This window comes from Photinus pyralis, unplaced genomic scaffold, assembly GCF_008802855.1.
Source record: "Photinus pyralis isolate 1611_PpyrPB1 unplaced genomic scaffold, Ppyr1.3 Ppyr1.4_LG7, whole genome shotgun sequence".
Taxonomy (NCBI): Eukaryota; Metazoa; Arthropoda; class Insecta; order Coleoptera; family Lampyridae; genus Photinus; species Photinus pyralis.
In genome coordinates, this window is record NW_022170738.1 from 32,912,699 (window position 1) to 32,935,752 (window position 23,054).

Genomic DNA, 23,054 nt, shown 5'->3' on the forward strand with positions numbered 1-23,054 from the left:
AAACCCCTTTAAGAATTTCCAATATAATGGGATAATCGCGATGGAACGCACCAAACGTCCCCACTTCTCCAACGTGAAAGGCGTAATTCTTCGTAACACCTGCGTCTTCGTTATCAGCATCAGAACACCTGCGCTAATTAGATTTCGTCTAACAATAAAACTTTTTATCGCAAACGACCAGATGTAACCTTTTATTAAACACGCAAATTTGACCAGATATCTCTTACTTCTAGCACCTTATCATTGAATAATTACAAAGCGATAGTATTTAAACAAGAATTACGCATTTACAAACAAATCTCAAAGAAAAAACAAACACCAAATACAAATTCAAATGAAACAAACCAACTCTGTCCCTATTTCGTAAATAACCTCCAGATTTACTTCATAAGTTGAAATAATTATTATATACCGGATGTCTCGTCAGTATTTTTGGTGTTGTACTACACAGACTTGTTGAAAATGAGGACCTGATGGTGACCTTCTGGCACATTGTAGGGCCGCTTATTGTCTTAGTGGGCTTAAGTGTCTCTTCTTTGCCAACCTTTGCAATTATCTCCTGGATTTCGTCCACCATAAGTTGTGAAGTTATAATGTGTTTGAATACTTAGTTAGCCTTACCCATCCGTTTCCCCAGCTTCACGAAGGAGGTATGGATACTATTAATATCAATAAATACAAAGTTTGTTCACGGCAAATAACTTTTACGGGTGGTCGATTCCTTTAGGAATATTAAAATTATGTTAAAAACAATATTCCATATGCACATTTCTAAAAACAACCGACCACTACTTTATACAAATCGTAAAACTTAAAATAACTTAGTTATCTCGTTCGCACACATCGCTTCCTTTAGAAATATCATTAAACTTGCTTTTAACCAGCCGTTACTGTTAGCGATCCTTTGTGTTTTCTCAATGATGTAACTATGGAGTGGCATTGTTTGTGGTGCGAGGTCGTTTAACACGAGAAAAAGATTATTGCAATGGCATTTCATTCAATCTTTAGATATATGCAACTATTATTATTAACGACTTACTAAATAATAATAATGTTTATTCGTTAATGCGTTGTTTGGGGAAGGGAAAAATAGAAAATAGAAAGTAATTTGCTTAAAACTTTCACTGATGCGTTAGCCCTAACTCTCGAAGTAGAAGCAGCCACATAAAAATTTGACTTTGGATGACCTAGAAAATATAATTTGACTCCTCAAAAATGTGTTCGTTGACCTTGGATGACCTAGAGAATGTAATTAGACATCACAAAAAAAGGGCTGATTGTTCTTGAATGACTTCAAAAATGTAATTCGACACCACATAAAAATACGGTCCTTGAAATTGTAATTTGATAACACAAAAATGGGTTCATTGACCTTAGATGGCATAGAAAATGTAATTTGACACAAGAATTGAGGTCATTAACCTTGGATGTAATTTGACACCTCAAAATGACCTTGTATGCCCTTAAAAATGTAATTTAACACCACATCAATTGTTGTCCTAATTTTCAAGGTCACCGTCCGACCTGTATAAATACTGTGAAGTACCACTTTCCCTGTTTTTTAAATGATTCTTTTATGATTGTGTCAGAGTCGTCCCAATCGGAATGTTGAGTGGTGCACTGATCAAGGGGGCGTGACTCCCTAGCCTCAGCAAGGCTGCCATCTGAATCCCGAGAGAACCTGACGACCTGGTGGCGGGCAGCCAGCGCTTGGAGGTGCAGAATTCCTCCCATTTGTTGCAACAATTCCTTTTACGTCCTTTGTCGCTCTTCTTTTTGTTTCTTCTGTCGCCTTTCTTGTTTCTTTCTTCATGCTTGCGCTTCTTTTGAAGTTTTAGATCTTGTCCTTCCTCTCTCTCTCTCTTCCTTCCACTTTATTCCTCCCCCGCCCTTTCAACTGCCTACGCACTTCATAGCTCTGCGATCTTTATCACCGTCGCCGTCCTTAAAAAATCTCAAACAGTTTTTTATTATTTTTCCTTCAGCTTCACCTCAAGTGCCCGTAAAATTCTTCCCTTCCATTTCTCTCTTTTAGTTTTGTGGTCATTTCCCATCAGTTGCCCTTTCTCATTGCTCTTCCATTCTCCTCATATCCATCTTTATTGTTTCAATTCACACCAACATCTCCTGTTGTATATTTCGTAGCTCCCGTTCTCTCTCTGCTGTCGCGTTTCCTGTTTTTCCATTATTTTTTTCCCTTCTTCCATCCCGTCCACTTCCTCTCTCCGTCTCTAGCACCGGCATTGCTAATGAGTTTCTTACTTTTCTTTACAGCCGCGAACGACTCTTTCTGTTTTGCCTTTTTCATTGTTCTTCTCAAGTTCCCCGTTTAAGTTTCCTTAGATTCTTCTATTTAAAAAAATCGCAAATGATCTTATAGTCCCTCTCCAATCTTTCTTAAACTGTCCTCCCCTACATACTCTCCTAAAGCTCCTCTCAGCTCCCTTATAGGCCAGTATGTAACAGATGTCACTTTGCCGTTTCGAAAATTTGGTTTTGAATTAGTATTTTGTAAAACGTAAGAAAATGAACACATATACCGCTTCTTAGCGAACATGAACAATAGTATGTCTGCCGATAACACGCGCTAACAAGAAACGTATTGGGGACAGCGAGTACGGTTGCCATGACCTCTTGAAACCTAAAAGTCTCGTTCTGTTCTGTTTAAAGCGGAGCACGTGACGAAAATACGGGTTTTCTATTGGTCGTTAGTCGAGGCCATTTTCATTCAGAGAAGAAGTGGCTTTTTGGGTTTTCTTATGGGCGAAATTCAAATTGCGAAAGAAGTAAGAGAGAACTCGTCAGTAAAATGACATGGCCTAAGTAATGTGTCACTTTCTGGGCTTGTATGTAAATAACTGTTGGTTTATTTGAATTAAAAACGAAAGGGGGGGGGGGCATAAATATCGGTGTGTGAAACGATTATTTTATTTCCCGGTAGGCAGGAAATATCCTCAGGTATGTGTGAAGACTTCTTGCGGTTGGAATTCAAGAACCAGGACGTGAAATTAGTTGATAAAATTTATTTGAGTCTCTATAAGGATTATCAGTTTACCTTTTAGTAAATTTCTAGTACGTCGTGGAGAAACGTTTAAGTAAATTCGGGTTTGTAAGCATAATTGTGGGTGTGTGTGAATACCACGAGGAAAAACTGTTTAGCAGCCTGATTCGTAGCAAGATATCGACCTTTTATTTACAAGTGATAAATTTACGCGAAGGAACATTTTCGAGTCGGAGAACCGCTTTTCAAATATAAACGGAAGTAAATAAACTCACCGTGATACACAACGAAGTGTTCGGATCGCAAACCGTAACGGCTGGTTAAAAGCAAGTTTCCCAAAGTTGAGTAACGTCATTAGTGAAATTGAAAGACAATTAATAGGTGCATTAAGCCGCAACAAAACAGTGATTAAATTGGCAAAAATTAATATCAACACAGCGGAACATTTGCCTATTATTCCTGTGCATAATCACGATTTCGAATTAAAAACGCAATACGTTTAGACATTTTTTGTTTTGCATTCATCGCGTTACCAGGATGGTGCAAAAAGTCAAATGTGCCATCTTAAAAGATACGTCATTTTCCAAGAAGAGATAAGATCAATTTTTGCCGGAAGAGAATATTACTGTAAGTTATTTTTAATTTCTTTCATTCGTATAAAGGTAGTGGTCGGTTTTCTTTAGGAATTTGCATATTCAATTTGTTTGAAGTAATTTTAATATTCCTATAGGAATCGAACCGTAAAAATTTTTTGCGTGAAACAGATTTGTATTATATTTACTGATTCATTGAAAGTATGCATTTAATTCCAGTGATACCATTCCTTTGGTTGGATTAAAATTTTGTTTAGTACGTAGAGCATGTGTTTATGTACCGGGTGACCCAATAACACTGTTCCTTGGCCATATCTCGAGAACCGTTCGTCATATGACTTATGGGTAAAAAAGTTATTGGGTAAATCGGTTATGAAGAATCGCTGAAAAATATTTTCAAATTCTAGAAATGACCAACAGAGGGCGTAACTGCCATTTTAAATTTTAAAATTGCATTTTCTTTAAATTTCGCATAATAAACTAAACATTCTTTTTTCATATTTTTGAAGAGAACCAGTTTATCTATCATTTTCGTAAAAACAAAAACTGAGTTATTTCAACAACAAAGATGGCGTGGGGCGTTCAATTGTTTTTGCAATAACCTGCTTTAACTTCTTAACCGTTTTACCGATTTGAACAAATTTGGTATGGTTGACAAAAGCATTCCTTGGGCAATGAGAATCAACCAAAATACAGTTAATTTAGTTGAATCCGTCTCCGTCAGGGGGCTAGTTTTGACACTATGACACAAAATCCTAAAAAAATCAAAAAAATCAAATGGAATTATATGACTTTTTCTTTATGAAAAAGTAGCCAAATAACATCCAAAGAGGTCAGTGAAAACCGTTTTTCAAAATCTCGTTCCTAAACTTAAATATTGGGAAAATGAGATTAACTAATTAATTAATTAAAATTCTTAACTTGTATTTACTTCTTCGTATTTCCGGTATTTGTCGATGGCGCGAAAGAAAAGCGCCCCACACTTTTAGATAGACCTTGGGAAATTAAACAAATGAAACACGATGCATTACACGGTTCTCGAGATAGCGCCGCGGAACAGTCTATTGAGTCACTCGGTACGTAGCCACTTAAAGCTCTTTTGCTGCTACACATGTGCGGCCGTGATATCACGACTATGTTAAGTTGTGACATACAGGGTAACGCTTAAGTGGTAATAGCATCACTATATCTCCCAGGAGATTCTGTCAACTTTAAACTGCCATAAACCCGAACCAACGCCGAACGCAGACTTTTTTCGACGTTGAGGTTGAGTCCAACCTGCCAGTAACCACGCTTTTGATAACGGTAAGAATATCTAAAGTGTCCTCGATTTTTGGTAAGGGGTAGGCGTCCTTGTTGGAAACGTTATTCAACTGTCGATAATCCACGTAAAATCGTGTGGACCCATCTTTCTTTCTTACCAACACCACAAGTGACGTCGATGGACTGGTAGACGGTTCAATAATGCCTTGTTGCACCGTATCCTCTATGACCTCAGCTTCTTCCCGCTTAATTCACGGTAGTCTTCTTGGGTTTCGTTTAATAGGTTGTGCCCATTAGCCCTTTTTTTCTGAGGAAAGCACGTCTTCATATTTGCGGACCAGCTTTTATGCCATCGTTCTTTCATTTTTAGGGAATTTGCTGCACCGCTTGTCTAAGATAGGTTGCATATTTTCAAGACATCTTGATTCAGGGTGACTACCGATGGTTTCTTCAACGATACTGGGAATTAATTTACCCTCTGAGATTGTCTGATTTCAAATTTCAAACGACTAGTACCGTTGGCGTATGTAGAGACACCGTTCAAACGACAAGTACCGTAGGCATATATAGAGACACCGCGAAAACCGCATCACGATATCTTGATATCTATATACTGGGTGATTCATTAGAAGTGAGGACAATTTGAATTTCCCGCAAATCAAATAAATTATGAAGTTGGTACTAACTGATGATCTTTTATTTAATTGCAGTGGTGTATCATCATGCTTTCAGTAAACCGTTTACTTATTTAGAATCTACAAATACTGTTTCTGTTTTACCACAAATTATAAACTAACACTAGACACAGTCACGTTTCTTACATATTTTAGTGCATCAACTCTTAAAAATTGTTCAAAATGGAAAATGTAATAAACCGCAAATGGCACACAACAATTAACGGCGACACTGGTTTCTGAAATGACAGTCATGTCAGAAAAAAATTACTAACGAAATTCAAACCGTCAATTTAATAATGCAAAAAATACTAAAACCTTACGCGCGAAATTCAAGCGATCATCACTTCTAATGAATCACCCGGTATATCGTGATGGTCAGCAAAAAATAAAAATTTGAGAGTATAAAACATTCTTTGACCTAAATTTTAGGTTAGGAACAAGTTATCGAGATGCGGTTTTCGCGAGCTTGTTTAGGCGTCATTTAGCTAGTATTTCATGAAAAAAAATCAAACCAACGCATTTAATTTTTTTGAGAAAATTTCTGTCAGAATGTAGAAAAAAGCCCTCAAGCGGCGATATGTGAAACTAACAAAACTTCAAATATTATAATATTTGTAGCTGAAGAATAACTCTTTTCAATTAACCCAAGTTTGTTAAAATCGGCTCAGCCGTTTCGAAGATACGGGGTATTCTTTACGGAAACCTTTGAATACCCCCCACCACTTCATTTTTAGAGATACAGGAAAAATTGTCAAGCAAAAAAGGTTCAGATTATCGTCGTCTTCAAAGACCAGATATTTTTTTGTTAGGATAATATAGCCGAATTCACAGCAACATCACTTTTTTAGATTCCAGATTGCAGTTACGCCCCCTAGCGGCCATTTCAGAAACTTAAAAATATTTTCCAGGTTTTTCTCGTGGACGTTTTAGTAATAACTTTTTTTACCGCAAGCCTCTACGATAGACAGGTTCCCAGATACAGTACCTCGCATTCTTATTTGACCACCCTTATATTGTAAATTATGTCGCCTTCAGCTGTTTGTATTTCAGAGTAGTGATTCTTGAATTTGGTGTTATTTACTTTAAATGTAATTATTCCCATTTTGATTTGTTTGAGATTGGCCAATTATTAAATTCCGTTTATTTGTTTAAACTCGTTTGGAATAATTAGCGACTACAATTCTTTGTGCACGAATGTACCTTTTTTGGGTGTAATTAACCTTTTCGCCCTTACGGAGGTAGATGCCGAAGTGATAACAATACTTAACGGCATTCATCTCGAAATACAACTTTAGTCTAAGGTTACCGTATCCAGGACCGTCAGATACATTCCGGAGAGACTTATGAATGCTATTGTTCGCGCATGGGAAAGGATTGGAGGTGCCTTTAAATCTACTTGAGCTGGCTTATCACATTTTGTATTAAATTAACGTCAGATTTAAATTATTCATATTTCTGTACTTTTTAGCATTTCTACCTTGCCATCCTCAATTTAATTGAATTTGTATTTGCCCACTTTTCACTTCTTGAAACTTTGTTTCTTCCATTTTCGATGCGGCAGATCTGGTCACCCATTACGAAACCTAATATTAAACAAAATGTCGAAATCTCGATTTTAATTCGTACCCATAATACATGTTTCCCTGCAGATCATAAAAAAGCGATCCGGCTCTGTTGCCCCATTTTCTTCGACATTCATTATAACAGTTCATCTGTCAAGATGAACGTCGCGGTCGAAGCTCTAAACGGGAGCCATAATTTCCGTCACTTAATTTAGCAATAAATTAATTCAAACGGTCCCGGCGAGGTTAGTGATCTAGCATTTATTTAATTGCGAGCGCCATAAATTAATTCCCATTTTGACACATCGCGCCTTGTTAAAAACGCGGTTGGCGCGAAACGTCGATTCATATTTCTAATTATACGCCGAACTTGCGGTTTTTTGGGTTTGATTCCCCGCGGTATATTTATCGCTAGGCGAATAAAGACTTTTCCGCTTGTAATTTATAAAGTTCAATTACTCCGTTTTAAGCCCGACGCCATTACAAAGACGAATGGGAACAAGTTTCCTGGAGAATTCGGGCTGTAAAATAAAATTAGTATTCGTATTCTTCAAAGTAAACGACTCCATTTATTATTAAACATGGATTAGATCCGCCGGTGTTTTCATCGCATTTTTCGCGCGCGGCCCGCTTCCTGTCAGATTCTGTTGGCAAACGTAGAAATGAGATCTAAATTCAGTTCGTTCGTTCAACTCTGCGAAAATGAAACTTGGGACGTGTGTAAATAAACAAGAAAAACCTTCACCTGGTTTAGCAAATTATACCGTGTGTATGTGTAATTTGGTTGCATAAAATTAGGCGCCCTTCAGAAGAGAGTTTGTCATTGAAAAGTAGACACAAAAACAAATACACGTAAATCCCTTTGTCTATTCTTAATAAATAGCACTGTAAGTATGTAGAGAAAAAATTGAGCAAAACAATTTTTTTCCTAATATACCGAGGACCGATCATGTTACATTTAGAAACATCCTGAAAAAAGTGCTTCGGGTGCGGTTCGAACAGCGTTGCTTCGTCCGATCTCCTTCGCTTCCACCATTACTCTCCAATGGAATCTTATTGACCGACCTCCCGAACGCTTTCTTTAAAAGAATATCCATTCATTAACATCAAGTAATCAGGCAGGCTTGCTAGAAACTTGCTGGAACGCTAGGAACCTTTTTGCGTATTCCACGATGAAGTAGTCCATAGGCCATGTGCAGATGGATTTGATCGCTGATGCCGTTCTCGATGCGGGATGAAAAGTTCGCTGGATCCTTGCACTTTCTCGAAGAGCTCTCTAAGGGCCCTCCAAATGTCTGACTCGTACCAACCAAATACGGCATCGCGGACCAGCTGCCCCGAGAGGATGGACATTTCTTTCCCCCTCACTCGTGGGACTTGTATGGGCCACGAAAAACAAAATTAATCAACTACTCCCGGAGCGCCTGGTACTGGAGAGCCTAAAAGACTCTCCGGGGCAGCGCGCCGGAATGTAAACAAGTATAAATTGTGCACAACCGAATTAGCTTTTGTTTTGACATCACCAATGGATATATTTCTTGCAGACGTCTCAATCGCCTTTTGTGAGTGCCAATCCTGTTCCGGCAATCCGTTCTTGAGGTATACGTATAAGGGAATATACCCGAACACGATAAGAGGTCGAGGAGGAGGGCTATGGTTGGTAGAAATTAATTTCTTTCGTTGAGACCTTTCATTAGAGTACCATGAAGGATAAAACTAGTTCCACCCCACCCTCCCCTCCACCCCCCTCCCAATTTTGATAAGAGGACAGAAAGAAGGGCAGTAGTTGGTAGAAAACGGTTCCTTTCGTTGAGACCTTTAATTAGAATACAATGAGAGATAAAATTAATTTTTACCCCCTCCCTCAGGCCCCGTCGCTCACTGATCTCGAAAAAGAGTCGCACGGGAAAGTTATAGTTTATACAAACTAATTTATTTCGATGAGATCTTTTATTAGAATACTATGAAGGGTAGAACATGTGCCCCCCCCCCATTTTCTAAAGTTTCACTTGGCACCACTAAAAGCACGCGTATGCAAAATCTGAGACCAATTGGTTGTCATGTAAAAATTATGCACGTTTTACTTTCAAAAACAGCATCTCAGGAACTAATTGGGGGGGGGGGCTTTTAGACAGCGAAATTTGATGGCCGTCTGGCACACCTTCAAGGTATAGGCTACCTACTGCAAAAAAATTCCAGGACTCTAGGACCATTCCCCTAGAAGTAGTTCAAAACGGTAGAAGTGGGTCCGTACGGACGGACGGAGAAACCCCAAACAATAGCACATTTTTTTTAATTCTTAAAAAATGGGCTAAAAAGAAGGACGGAGGGAAATATTTTTGTGGTCACTACTCAATACAAGAAACCGTCTTTCTAGTAAAGTGTAGTAGAAGACTTGGGTAGATATAAATGGTGGAGATATTTTGTTAGGCCCGGAAAATTGTTTCCCATTTGTATAATTTTGTTTATTTAGATCCAACTGTACTCCAAACGCTTATCAACAAATATTTTCTAAATTCGTGAATAAATTTCACTTGCCAATCGCAATTAGAGATAACTGTCGACGTGGAACTGACCTCTACTCAAGAAGTTCGATAAGGCACTTTTTCTCTGTCTTACCTGTTATACGCGTCTACCTCAAAATTCCCAATATCCAGTAACGTGCGCGAATTCAAATAGTGCGGTAGTGTAGTTGCCAATGGTAAATGGTAATGGTTTTTCCCTTGGATGTACTGAACTATAAGGCTAGAAGGGTGAGTTTTTTCTTTGTTTATTAGGATGTAACGTAAAAAAATGTAGCTACCATAGAAGAATCGCACGTACACCCGTAATCAAAAATTTATCCCCAAAAACAAACGAAAATTCAGATACCTATATGTTTTTAACCCTTTTTCAGCGGATTTAGTTTCTTTATTAAATCTGTGGTTTTGGTGTATGACTCTTACAAAACCAGTATTTTATTCATAGTTACGATTGTTAATTACATTAAAATAAAATTGGTATTTATTGTTAGGCATACCTACAACATGTGTTCAAAGATAACGCGCCACGTCATTAACGCACCTGCGACAGTTACCAAGTGAAATTCAGAAAAATATAAATATGTATTTTCTGATATCTAAATTGAATTCTTTTCCGAAAAATTTCAAATTTTTTTATGTTGATTATTCCCTTTTGTACCTACACACATGTGCTGTACGAATACTATATCCATTATCATGTTCGGAGATCCCAAAAAACGTGGGGAATAAAAGCAAGAATTATTTGCGCTTCTTTTTTCGGAAAAAGGTTGGAATCAGGTAGCCCGAGATTAGACTTCTAAAGTGTTTCCTTGCACCTATAGGCCTTTTTTTAAGAAATCGCAAAGTTTACAGAAAAAGTATTTAGTCTGTGTAAAATAAGCTTCTTGGGTTGGTTTTTAAAGCGTCAATAACGCGTGTTGCATGGAAACGAAGCTGTAACTCTGAAGGGAGTGTCAAGTTTTTCTTGAGTTAACAGAATTTTCCGGTAAACAATAGTAAAGCACATGGACAGATATGGAGGGTAGAGATATTTTGTTGAAAAGTTGCCATTTCAATAAGAAGGTTGGCCTGTACATCAAATTCCAGATTAATGGCGTTATCCGTTTTTAAATAAACATGGAAACACAAAGTGGGTACAATTACTACTTTTCGTTTTGGGGAAAATGAGTTGAAAAGCAAAACTGTATAATTTTATTTCTTTAGATTCGACTGTACTCAAAACGCTTATCAACAAATGTTTTTCTAAATTTGTGAATAAATTACACCTGCCAATCGCAGTTAGAGATAACCAGTGTAGACGCGAAACCGGCCTCTACTCAAGAAGTACGATAAGGCACTTTGTCTCTGTCTTACCTGTTATACGTCTATTTCAAAATTCCCAATTGCCGTATCGTGCGAGATTTCGAACAGTGCGGTAGTGCCAGTGGCGTAGCTAGGGTTCTCTGGGCCCAGTGCGGATCCAAATTTCTGGGCCCCCAAAGAAATACGAAATATGTGTGATAACCTAATGGGAAACATTTAAACAAAAATAAGCTATATTTGGTTTAGGAAATTTATTTACAGCGTTTTGTGTAAAAAAAATACATTTAAGTTCTATAAACTTATTTTACGTGCTTTCGTATTAGCAAAATCAGCAATAACAGAATTGAAATCAATCGAATCAGTAACTTCACGCTCAATAGATAAAATTGCAAGGTTTGACAATCTCAAGTTGCTCATGGCCGATCTCAGGTAGTTTTTAATTATCTTCAGCTTGGAAAAACTTCTCTCACATGTTGCAACACTTACTCCAATCGTTCGAATGCCGATTTCTATATTCGGAACTGAATCAGTAAGTTTGTACCGATGAATAAAGTTGAGAAGTTCTAATGGTCCATCCTGAAAAATTTGGTCACGTTCCCCTTCCGAAGATACAGCAACGAAGTCTTGAAGTCGTTTTCGTTCAAGAGCAAATTCCTTTTTTGATTAGCTTAAAAATAGTCAGAACTCAGAACTTACAAATTTACTTACCTACCTTTATTTTATTCGTATTGTAACGTGATTTATAAATTCGGGTTCGATTTATATCAATATTTATTAAACAAAACTAAAACACTATAAAAACTGTACAATTTATATCCACTATTTATATTACACACTTCGCAATTTATATCAGATTTTCGCGCTCAATGTTTCGTCCCGCTATCGCGCGCGTAGAAAATTCCAGAGCGCCAAAGGCGACGTCACGTCTGGAGCGTTTCCGTTACAGTATTTCTGCAAACTATCGATCAACCACAGATTTTCAAAAATGTTGCATAATTTTTGTTATCCCGGCCGCGCGGTTACACGGATGAATTATAGGGCCCCTTCATTTCAGGGGCCCGGTGCGGACCGCACCCCCCTAGCTACGCCACTGGGTAGTGCAGTGATAAAGTGTCTTCTTCCAATATGGTAAATGGTACAGTTTTTTGCTTGGAGGGTCCAAAATAATAAGGCTAAGGTACGTTTTTTCCCATTGTTTAATTAGTGCGTAACGTAAAAAAATGTACCTTTTACAAAAAGAACCGCATCTTACCCGTTACCACATGTGTTTGCAAACCCTTGTTTTTTTAGTGGATCGGGTTTTTTCAATTAGTGGTTTTTGTGCATGATCCCTAAAAAGTAGCATCTTATTCGTAGTGAATCCAAAAAAAGTAATTATAAGGTAATTAAATTAGAATCTTTATTGTACCTACAACACGTGTTCAAAGATAAAGTGCCACGTCATTAACGCACCTGCTGCCATTGCAACGCAAAGTTAAGAAAATCTGATTCAAATGATTTCTAACTTGAACTTCTTTGTGAAAAAAATTCACAGTTTTTCAAAACGATTTCTCATTTTTGTGAGCACGGTACGAGGACTAAGTATTTATATCCATACAAGGGTTGAAAGCTCTCAAAAAGCACACGGAATAAGCACTTTCTTTTTCTCGAAAAAGGTTGCTTTTTACTTGAAATCGTGTGTCTTTCACAATCGAAAATATTTGCACAAAATCGGGTTAAAATAACTTCGGGTCGTTTTTTAATGCGACAATAACGTACAAAACGTTGTCAAAATGGTGCGAATAGTAAGAATTCTCTTAAACCCACTTGCCAGTATTTGGCGGAAAACTTTCTTGCAGGGCTATTTGTGTAGGTATTTATCCGTAAGTGCGCTTCCATAACTCCCCAGTCCCTCTTCTTCTAACAGCCTAAATTCAACTTACTTCCCAGTTTGCTGGAATGAATGAATATACAGGGTGTCAATTTTACAACTTGCAGTCGGCCATATTTTCCAAACTAAAGAAGATGTTGAAAATCTTGCAAAACCGGTTCGGGTGTATCGAGGGGGAACCAAAATGATGTTTTGAGTGAGAGTGACAATCCCCCACCCCTTCTTAACCACCCAGCCTCCCCTCTTCAAAATTCCTAAATGGCAACCCCATACTTGTGACACATCGTTGGAAAGCTACTGAAAAATGCTTTCCAGTGGTACCAATAAAGTCAATATTCATTAACACAACAACAACAACACAACAACAAGAACTTCATTTATGGCTGCGAAAATCGCTCATCTTTTAGAACAGCTAGAACGTTTAATGAGAGACATCCCGAGAGAAATGTAAGCCATGCCTATGGATTTTTAAAGAGAGGGTGCTGGGGGGTTAACGGGGAGTGGGGGTTGTCACTCATAACGTCATGGTTCCCCCTCGATACCTCCGAAACGGTTTTGCGCGATTTTCAATATCTTCTTGAGTTTGGAAAATATGGCGTCTGTCCGTGCTTCTATATAATATAACCCTGGCCTACAGCTGAATTTTTACGATAAGATACAATTGCTTAAAACGAATTTTGTTTTAGAGAAAAGTGCTTTGTTTTTAATATAATACAAAAAATATTTCTGTCTGTCCGTCGCTACCTGTCCATGCTTAAATTTCTACTGGCAAGTGGCATTAATTAGAAATTTTTAAGTAACGTTCCGTTGTGTTGAGTACCTAGTTTGGAAATAATTATTTCCGTCCGTCCGTCCATTTGTCGATGCTAATTTTTTTAGCGCATTTTTTAAGAATTAAAAAAAATGTGCTACTGTTTGCGTTTTGTCCGTCTGTTCGCCGGACCCACCTCTCCCGTTTCGAACTATTTCTAGGGGAATGGTCCTAGAGTCCTGGAATTTTTTGCAGTAGGTAGTCTATACCTTGAAGGTGTGCCAGACGGGCAACAAATTTCGCTGTCTAAAAGGGGGGGGCCCCCCACGAATTATTTCCTGAGATGCTGTTTTTGAAAGTAAAACGTGCCTAACTTTTACATACGACAACCATATTGGTCTCAGATTTTGCATACGCATGCCTTTAATGATGCCAAGTTTAGAAAATGGGGGGGGGGGGGGGTTAACACATGTTCTACCCTTCATGGTATTCTAATGAAAGGTCTCTTCGAAATAAATTGGTTTGTACAAACCATAACTTTCCCGTGCGACTCTTTTTCGAAATCAGTGAGCGACGGGGCCTGAGGGGGAGGGGAGGGAGTTAAAAATTAATTATATCTCTCATTGTATTTTAATTAAAGGTCTCATCGAAAGGATACCGTTGTCTACCAACTACTGTCCTTCTTTCTGTCCCCTTATCAAAATACAGGGTGGAGGGGGATGGGGGGGAATGAGTGGAAATAGTTTTATCCTTCATGGTACTCTAATGAAAGGTTTCAACGAAAGGAATTAACTTCTACCAATCATAGCTCTCCTCCTCGACCTCTTATAGTGGTCGGGTATATTCCCTTATACCTCAAAAACGGATTGTCGGAAGAGGGTACTCATAAAGGGCGATTGGGACATCTGCAAGAAATATATCCCTTGGTGATGTCAAAACAAAAGCTATTTCGGTAAAAAAAATGCGCTTTATCTGCACAAGAGTTGTGCACAATTTATACTTGTTAAATTTTCATTTTGTAAAAAGACACTTTTAGCGTACAAAGGAATATTTCCGCGTGTCAGTTTTTCTATGTGCCCATTCCTTCGACTACATTTCCACTGAAAGGTGCTGTAATCTTCGAAACCATCAAACGAGCCTGGATTTCGGTGTTAATATAATTAAATACCTGTTGGTTTTGCTGTCTGTCTGTTTCTGGCCTCTAGGAATAAAAAATTCTGATTTATGGTGCGGTTTTACTGATTTTTGAGAACGGAGAACCCACGTTCACTCATAGAATAGGTACATTATTAAGGATTCTCAAAACTTTTATAGTTTTGTATGGTTGTCGTACTCGTGTGTGTTCGCTATAATTGTTAGTTAAGATCTCCTAAATGCTTTTAATTTTTGTCCGTGTACACTATAACTCTTTTTAAAAGTAGACGATCGTGTTGAAATTTGGTGTACGGTAGGACGCTATTAGTTTTCAGGAATCTGGCTAAACAGGAACAAAAGTGATAGCACCTCGAGTGAATCGGAAATAGGAAAAACGGTGGGCTCAATATAGTAAAAGTCAACATATTTTATTCCCCAAGTCATGTATCGAGTTTCCCTATGACGCTCATATGTGTAACAATTGTCTAGGCCAAAATGTACCCAAAACCAAAAATGATTCTTTCCACACGAATTTGGCGTTGTAAAAGCTTTCAAACGCACTAAACTTATGCCGAAAGAGTACATCACATGCACATTTCATATCCGCGTTTGATTCATAGATGTTAAACTCTTTTTCTAAGGCCACATTTTGACCAAAACTTGCAAAATCGTTATTCTTGAGCAAGTTGATATTCCGTTGTGTTTATTAGTTTGATAGGATTTTGAACTCGAATTTTTTGTTTCAGATTCCAGAAGGGCAGCCTTATAAAGGTAGGATTTTTCTTTTTTGTGCATGTGTTATGGCATTTTTTTGTGTATTTAGCAAGGGGGGAGTGAATAGTGCATATTGTGATTAAAAGGAAGAAAAGGTAGGTATTAGGTACATTAGCTGATTTTCGAATTGTAATACTAAGTGAGTTGTGCCCGTCTACCCAACCTATCATCTTGCTAACGTAGGTCTAACTGCAATATTTCTTCGACTGGTCCCTCTCACGATATAATACAGTTTACATTAATCAGTATGGCTGTGTATAGTCATACCAAAGAGTACCCATAATACTCTTTGGTCATACTAGTTAAAGCAAACTGATTCTTCTTCTTGGTGGGAATCCATGGTGGTAAAGCTCAAAACGGGGTCAGAAAGTAGACAGTTGAATAGGAATTTAACACACTAAACCTTCCCCATACTTCTTTATTAAAAAATTGTGAATAAAATCACATAGCGACTATAGTTTCGACCTAAGTCATTTTCCTACAGCTTGAAAATGACTTAGGTCGAAACTATAGTCGCTATGTGATTTTATTCACAATTTTTTAATAAAGAAGTATGGGGAAGGTTTAGTGTGTTAAATTCCTATTCAACTGTCAAACTGATTCTTCTTGAGAATCAGACTATGAATCCATATTGTAGTCAATTCTTCTGTTACATAGTTGAGTCGCTTCGATGACAGTGATACCACATTTAGTATTTGACAAAAATCAGCTTAAAGATTTTCAAATGCAGGTAAGTAATTACATTACTATATGCGTGTGTTCGCTTATAATCGTTTTAGTCCAAAGAAAGTTGTCGCTGATAAGACAATTCGTTAAGAAGCGAACATACCCGATAGTTGATTTTAAAGAGAATGATGGGCCTACTTACTAATCTTTTCTACTGTCCGCAGGGCAAGAAGTGGTTAAATACTTCAAGACACAGCGCGGGATCTCCATCTCTGGCGAGGTTCCCACTTCTCACATGGAACAACACTAGCCTAGGTTCTATTGGCCTCTGTTCAGGCGGTAAGTGTATAATGAAAATAAACCGATTTGGATCGCGTAATACTTCTTAATTTCTCTAACGTTGCATATTGCTCATTGATCTTATGTGACTAGCTTTGGTATCAATTTCAATGTTACACATAAATAAATCATCAATGGTACTAGAGCTTTTTGTATAATGTACTTTCTACATTGCAGTTACCTCCAACTGGTCATGCCTGTTTGCCAGTACGAACGTGAACGGGTGCGGCTGGCAGCGTGTGTTCGCAGTCTTCCCAGGCGAGACCCAAAGAATAAGGCTAAGGGTAAGTTGTCAATTTTTAATTATGATTGTAATATTTACAGTAAAATCTAAACAAAAGCAAATGTACCTAAGGGCAGTCTGTTCAAGAAATGAAAGATTTTTTTTGTTTAAATTTTCTCTTAAGGACTCTCAATAAAGTATTTGACTAAGAATCGTTTGGTACCTTTCTACATCTTTCTAATTAATTTTTTGTTTGTTTCAGATTCTAGAAGAGCAGCCTTATAAAGGTAGGATTTTTTCTTTTCTATGCATGGGCTTTTTATTTTTTATGTATTTAGCAGTGGGGGAAAAGTGAATAGTGCCTATAGTGATTAAAGTGAAAATCAGCGATTAATTTTAGCAATACTTCGTGTTGTGATTCTAAATAGGTTGTGGTCATCTCCGCGGCTTACCATTTTGGTGACCTACGATTAACTGCAATAATTCCTCTTTCGCGATGTCAATCAATTGACCTCATGCACAGCAGTAGGACTATGAGTTCATAGCCGTACTGCTTACGTGAAGTAAATTGATTTTCTCTGCGAGTTACTATGAAGAAGTATTGCAGCTAATTATTACGTCCTCAAGGTGAATGCCTTTGAGGGTGATCATAGTCCATTTATTATCACACGAAGATCTATTTATTCGTTTCTAAAAACAAGGTGAGTAATTAAATCGTTATAGACGTGTTCGCTAATTAATTAGTCTTATCCGATCCCATCATGTGATGAGGCTAATTATTAAACGAACACGCCTAGAAGTATACTGTGATGGTCGTACTGATCTCATCAATTGTTCACAGCACCATCTGCACCTGCTGGCCAGGATTTATCATTATCAACACCTGTGATGGACCAGATCGGATATGTCTACCCTTGATTTTGGCGAACACGGTGAGTTTTGATGGATCAAAAGTTTTTAATCGCTTTATTTGCTCATTGATAATTTACCTTTGTAAAACACCTACAGATTTTGATCTCATACTTTGTCGGTTTATAGTATTTTTCCTTTTCAGTTATTGCATATGAAGCTATCCGTACCTCATCATTCCAGTTTACCAGTTGGTAGTCCATCAACGTCAACAAGTGCGATTATCTCCTGTTGTTAGTGTACCTTCCAGGCGAGACCCAATCAATAAGGCTAAAGGGTAAGTTTTCAACCCTAGAAAAACATTCCCATGCATGCGGTCATTACGCCACCCACAAAACACCTGTCCATCTAGATCAAAACAAATCAAAATTGAAACTTGGGATTTTATAATCTCTCTTCGTACACATGCGGTATCTGCCGTAGTGAAAAATCCTAATTCTGACTTCAAATTTCTCAATTTGAAATTTGGTGGCCTCGTTTCCAAAGAATTTATTACACAATACCTAAAATAAATCTTGGACACGAATAGAACAATCTGACATGAAAACTTTGGGTTCGACTAACCACACAAGTAATTGATTGGCAATGCCAACAAAAATTATTCCGACACATGAAAAATTATAACAAAATTCCTAAAAGACAGAAATGCTGTTTGGACATATTCCCCCGCACGCAGGAGGGCGACAATTACATAAAGAACCTTGCTTTGCAATTTAATTATCCAAATAATTTGTTCGTAATAATTGTGCGATATTCAGGCGCACTTAGCACTGACACAAAAACACTCACTGACAGCGCTACAGTCGTAGGGAATGTATTTAATGTGTCCCAAATTGCCTCAGGTCACATGACTTTTCGATCGGCCCGGTCTGCATATACCGTAGGCCGCGATTTGGCAACCTTTTCTTACTGCATCCTTATGTACTTTTTTGTTTCAGATTCCAGAACGGCCGGCTTCTAAAGGTAGGATTTTTCCTTTTTATGCAGGGACTATGTTTTTATGAAGTTACTTAACGTTCGCGTTCTAATTCTTATCATGATGACGCAAGACTGACTGCAATTATTTTTCGGGTTAAGTTATGAAAAGTATTGGGGTTAATTTTTCGTTCCCAAGGCGAATGTTTTTGAGGAATAACGAAAATTGACACAAAACCATCGAGAAAAAACAATAAAGCTTTAATAATACATACTTACCCGTTTCGACAGCAAAGCTGTCATCATCAGGGAAAAACTAAATGTGAAAGTACAAACATAACAATCTAATTTACGTCTACTTTACTTTACTTGCTTAACAGAATAAATATTATCTACTCTTCAAGCTTATGTGCGGTTACGCTCTCTTCCTCTCAACAATTGTATTTGAAGTGAGCCATGTGCTTTAGTATAAGGATGATGATTTGGGAATTTAACAATCGCCAATTACGGTTATAATTAGTTCTTTGGAAACACCATTACTTTGATGAGGAAAACTCTCTATCCTGATTTATTTTAATTTCTGTCTCTCTCTCTATTTCTACATCGGTATTTACGGAGCGATTCATACGTACAGAATTCATTTTTGCCTTACTATATTCTACTATTGGTAAAAAAAACCTGAGACGTGTATTTTTTATTTTTAGTTTGACAAATTATAGTACGAAAATATTACCCATCTCTATCGCTCCGTCTGATTTATAAGCAACTCCCGAAAATTAAAAAAAGGAGGTCGGGTGGCGCCTGTTTGGAAGGGATTTTAATTCTCTGTCTGTCTGTCTGAATTTTGTGCAATCATAACATAAAGTTAATTTTGATAATGCTTCCAGTAAAAATCATAGTATATTGTTATGTAAACTACGTCATGCGGACATTTTTATTATCATCAGTACATATAGTAATGATGGGCCATCCTGTATAATTTTAATTTTTTAAGGCTAATTGTGGATGATAATTTGGACGGAACACACATTTTGATTTCAATTATTGATGTGCATTAGAATTATTATATGTTTAATTTTGTTTAAATAATTTGATTGTTTTATTGTTCAGTTGGATTTAGTTAAGAAAGATTGGGGACATCTGCAAATAATTGTGTTAGATGTTTTTTTAAAAGTTTATCTCATTTAAATCCGGTCTTGAGATATGATTCATCTTCAAAATTAATTTTCTCAGTTATGAGAATTAAACATTTTTTTCAAACTAGGTGCTACACGACCCCGTTTCTAATTTAAAAAGAGAGTGCTTATAATTCGGAGGGGGCAACATTTTCATACCATAAAATATCGAATCAAAAATAGAAATCGTTCTCTGTCAGGTTTTTCCCAATAGTCCATAATAACGTTAAAAATTAATGTATTCCATACATACGGACCGTTTTGTATGCCCATCCATAGAAGACACTCCACATTAAAATAACTACCAAACCGTGGCGGGAAAAGCGCGATAGTGATCTAGTGGTGGTGTTTAGTGACGAAAATCAAACGGTAAGTGAATCTTCGGAGGTTCAGTGGGACCACTTGGGGCAGCTGCGGATGGGCAACGCCCCACCTCCATATTTTTTAATTCAATTTATTTATTTTGTTACGCATCTTAGTCGCAATGGTACCGTTTACCTATAGGGTAAAGGAAAAGGAAAAGGCCAACGTGTTTCATTCTTCCGACACCCCGAGGGATATCGGAGGCGGGTTGCTCTGGGTTTCCTGGCCCTCTTCGGCCAGAGAACGGGAATTACGGAACGGAGTTAGAGTGCTGAGAGGGAAGAGTACTGCTCCAGCATTCGCCTCATAGATTTCGAAGCTATGTACGTCTGAGGAAACCCCAAGACAAAGCAGTCGTCAGTGGGATTTGAACCCACAACCTCCCGAATAGCAGTCGGCAACTCAACCACTACGCCACCGGCTTCGGTACCTTTAATGTGCCAAGTGTTCCAATCCTACTTCTGTTTTGATCTGACCGCAGTTCCTCAATTCGTTGACAGTGCCGTTGTCATCGATAATTCTAGATCAAACCAGGGTGAGTAGGTACAGCAATTTTTATAAACCGATTTTGATCATCTACTTTCAGAATAAGTGGAAATAAGACCCAGAAGAACAATTCGCGTCCCTGTTACTCTCGGTATGCAGTCATTGCGGCCATGGGTTAGTCAGAAATCCGGTGGGATACTACCTACCTGTTGTAGAATCATACGCAACACATAAACGACGAAGCGCCCTGGTCGATTAGTGGGGTGATCACGTAAATTGAGGTAATTTTCTTTTTTCCATAAATTTCGAAAATTATTGAAACATTTAAGTGGTCTCAAAGATAGAAAAATGATATAATGTACGATTTACGATTTAAAGTTTGCGATCCAGGTTGCGAATGTCTGCACTAAAAGCTTTCAGAATTTAGACCACTTCTCTAGTGTAAAATCAAATATTAAAATTTTAAGGGGGGTTTATAAAGTACAAAAATCGGCAAATCGACGCGTTCAAGAGTTCAAAATTTAGTGAATACAACAAACCTGAATTAAAAAGCCAATTGCATTTCTAAGCTCGACATCTGTATGTCTTCTTACTGGAGAATAAGGCACTTTTTAAATTCTTGGCGCCGAAACGGTCTTCTGGCCAGAGCCGGCTCAAGGCGAAAGTTACGTGTAAGCGATCACTAAAATTTGCGCCTCTGCCCGCCTTTCTAAAGTCTGAACAATGGGAATTTTTGGCAAGCAAGTTTTTAAAAATGAAAAAAGTTTTCGCCATGAATTCATCAGTACTTCCGGTTTGTGTGTACAAAGGAAAATAAGTTATGGCATAAATATTCTTATAAATACGAAGCTTAAGATTGCGTAGTCTGCGCATGCACACACCTGATGTTTAAAGTATGCGATATGTTTGCCTTTGCTAGAAGAATCTCTGGTCAAAATTTAAAAAAATCTCTATAAATAAGAAAGTTGACATTGCGTAGTTTGCGCATGCGCACATCTGATTTTTACAATATGCGATATGCTTGTCTTTACTAGAAGCATATGTGTTTAAAATTTTAAAGAAATATCTCTATAAATAAGAAAATTGACATTGCGCAGTTTTTGCATCGTCAAGATTTTTCTTGGTTGAGGTGCCAGAGCTATTAGCTACCGAGTGCAAAAGGAACGAACTACGAGTACATATCTTGAAAACTGTAGAAGTAGTTAAGGCCTCGGACGGACAGACGGACGGAGAAAGTGGCCATAATAGCGCCTTCCACAATGAGTTGGAAAATGCGCTAAAAATACAGGTTGTTAACTATGTCATGCAGATATTTCAGGGGGTGTTAGCACTCGTCAAAATAAGAAAAAATGCAAATATGTGCGTGGTGTATAAGGACACCATTTTTGTTATACAGGGAGGCAAAGTTTCAATTTTGTCTCTCTTGTGTTCTAGGATAATTTTTAGAATCTCTACAATAAAGTATCAAAATATAGTTGGTCGCAATATATAGGGTGTTGCATTTTCTTTGTCATCCTGTATAACGAAAACGACGACTTTTAGACCAATTTTTTCATATTGTGACGAGTATCACTCCCTGAAATATTTGCATGAAATTAATTAACACTCTGTATAGAGGTTCATTTATTATACTACCGAATTTCGTACCCCCGCTAATTCCAATTTAGCGGAATTGAACATTAGGTTCACATTACTATTTGTAGGTTTATTGTGTTCTCACATTTTTTTTTGAGAAGCAAAGTTGTACAAAAATGGTACAGAGTTTTCCGAAGGGATAACGCGTTTGCTATTAATGAATATGCTTCCCGTGTACGTATTTTTACGTCTGTGGTCCGTCAGTCATTAACCATGAGTAATTTTTGCGCCCCTTCTTGTCTGCGGCGTAAGCGACGGGTTACACCGCTTACGCCTAAAGCCGGCCCTGCTTCTTGCTATAAATTGGTTCTATTCGAATGTAATTATATTATAATTATCATTGTAATTATATTGCGAAGACACTTTTCCATCTTGTTGCTTTAATCGCGCGACATTTAGTAGGGGACAGTTGCCTGCGCGGTCTCAAAGAGCACGAACGCTTCTTACTTGACCACCATCTTGGTTTGAGCGGCCATAGAGAGAGCGTTTATTTAATGCAGGTAGTAATCTTTGCATATCTTTATAATTTATTTGTGTTCAACAGCGACATTTTAGTTTTTTTTTTATAATTTTTAATCTTTGTTTTGAAATTGACATGATTTAATATCAATCGTTTTCATTTTTGGTGTAAATGTTTATTCAATTTATGATTTTAACTTAGGGCCAAGACTACGGTAGTCTTGCAGGTAGAATTTATATTTTGCGATTGCTAGATGTATGTATAGATTTGTTGTTTGTAAAATAATATCTTTTGTCCTCAGAAGGCAATCGTGTGAATGTTTAATCCATAACCACTGAGAAAAGAGTGTAGGTACTACAATAAACACCATTTTAATGAACGTATAAAACTGTTATTTATGTATTGAATGATTTAGGTAACAACTATTAGTCAAA

At 37.5% G+C, this 23,054-nt stretch overlaps 1 long non-coding RNA gene across 1 annotated transcript; it reads left to right on the forward strand.

Moving 5' to 3' along the window:
• The first annotated feature begins 16,030 nt into the window (after positions 1–16,030).
• On the forward strand, positions 16,031–17,863 carry LOC116175897. Its single transcript, XR_004146379.1, has 4 exons — positions 16,031–16,454; positions 16,632–16,738; positions 16,940–17,609; positions 17,732–17,863. It is a non-coding gene; the product is annotated as an uncharacterized LOC116175897 (long non-coding RNA).
• The last annotated feature ends 5,191 nt before the right edge of the window (positions 17,864–23,054 follow it).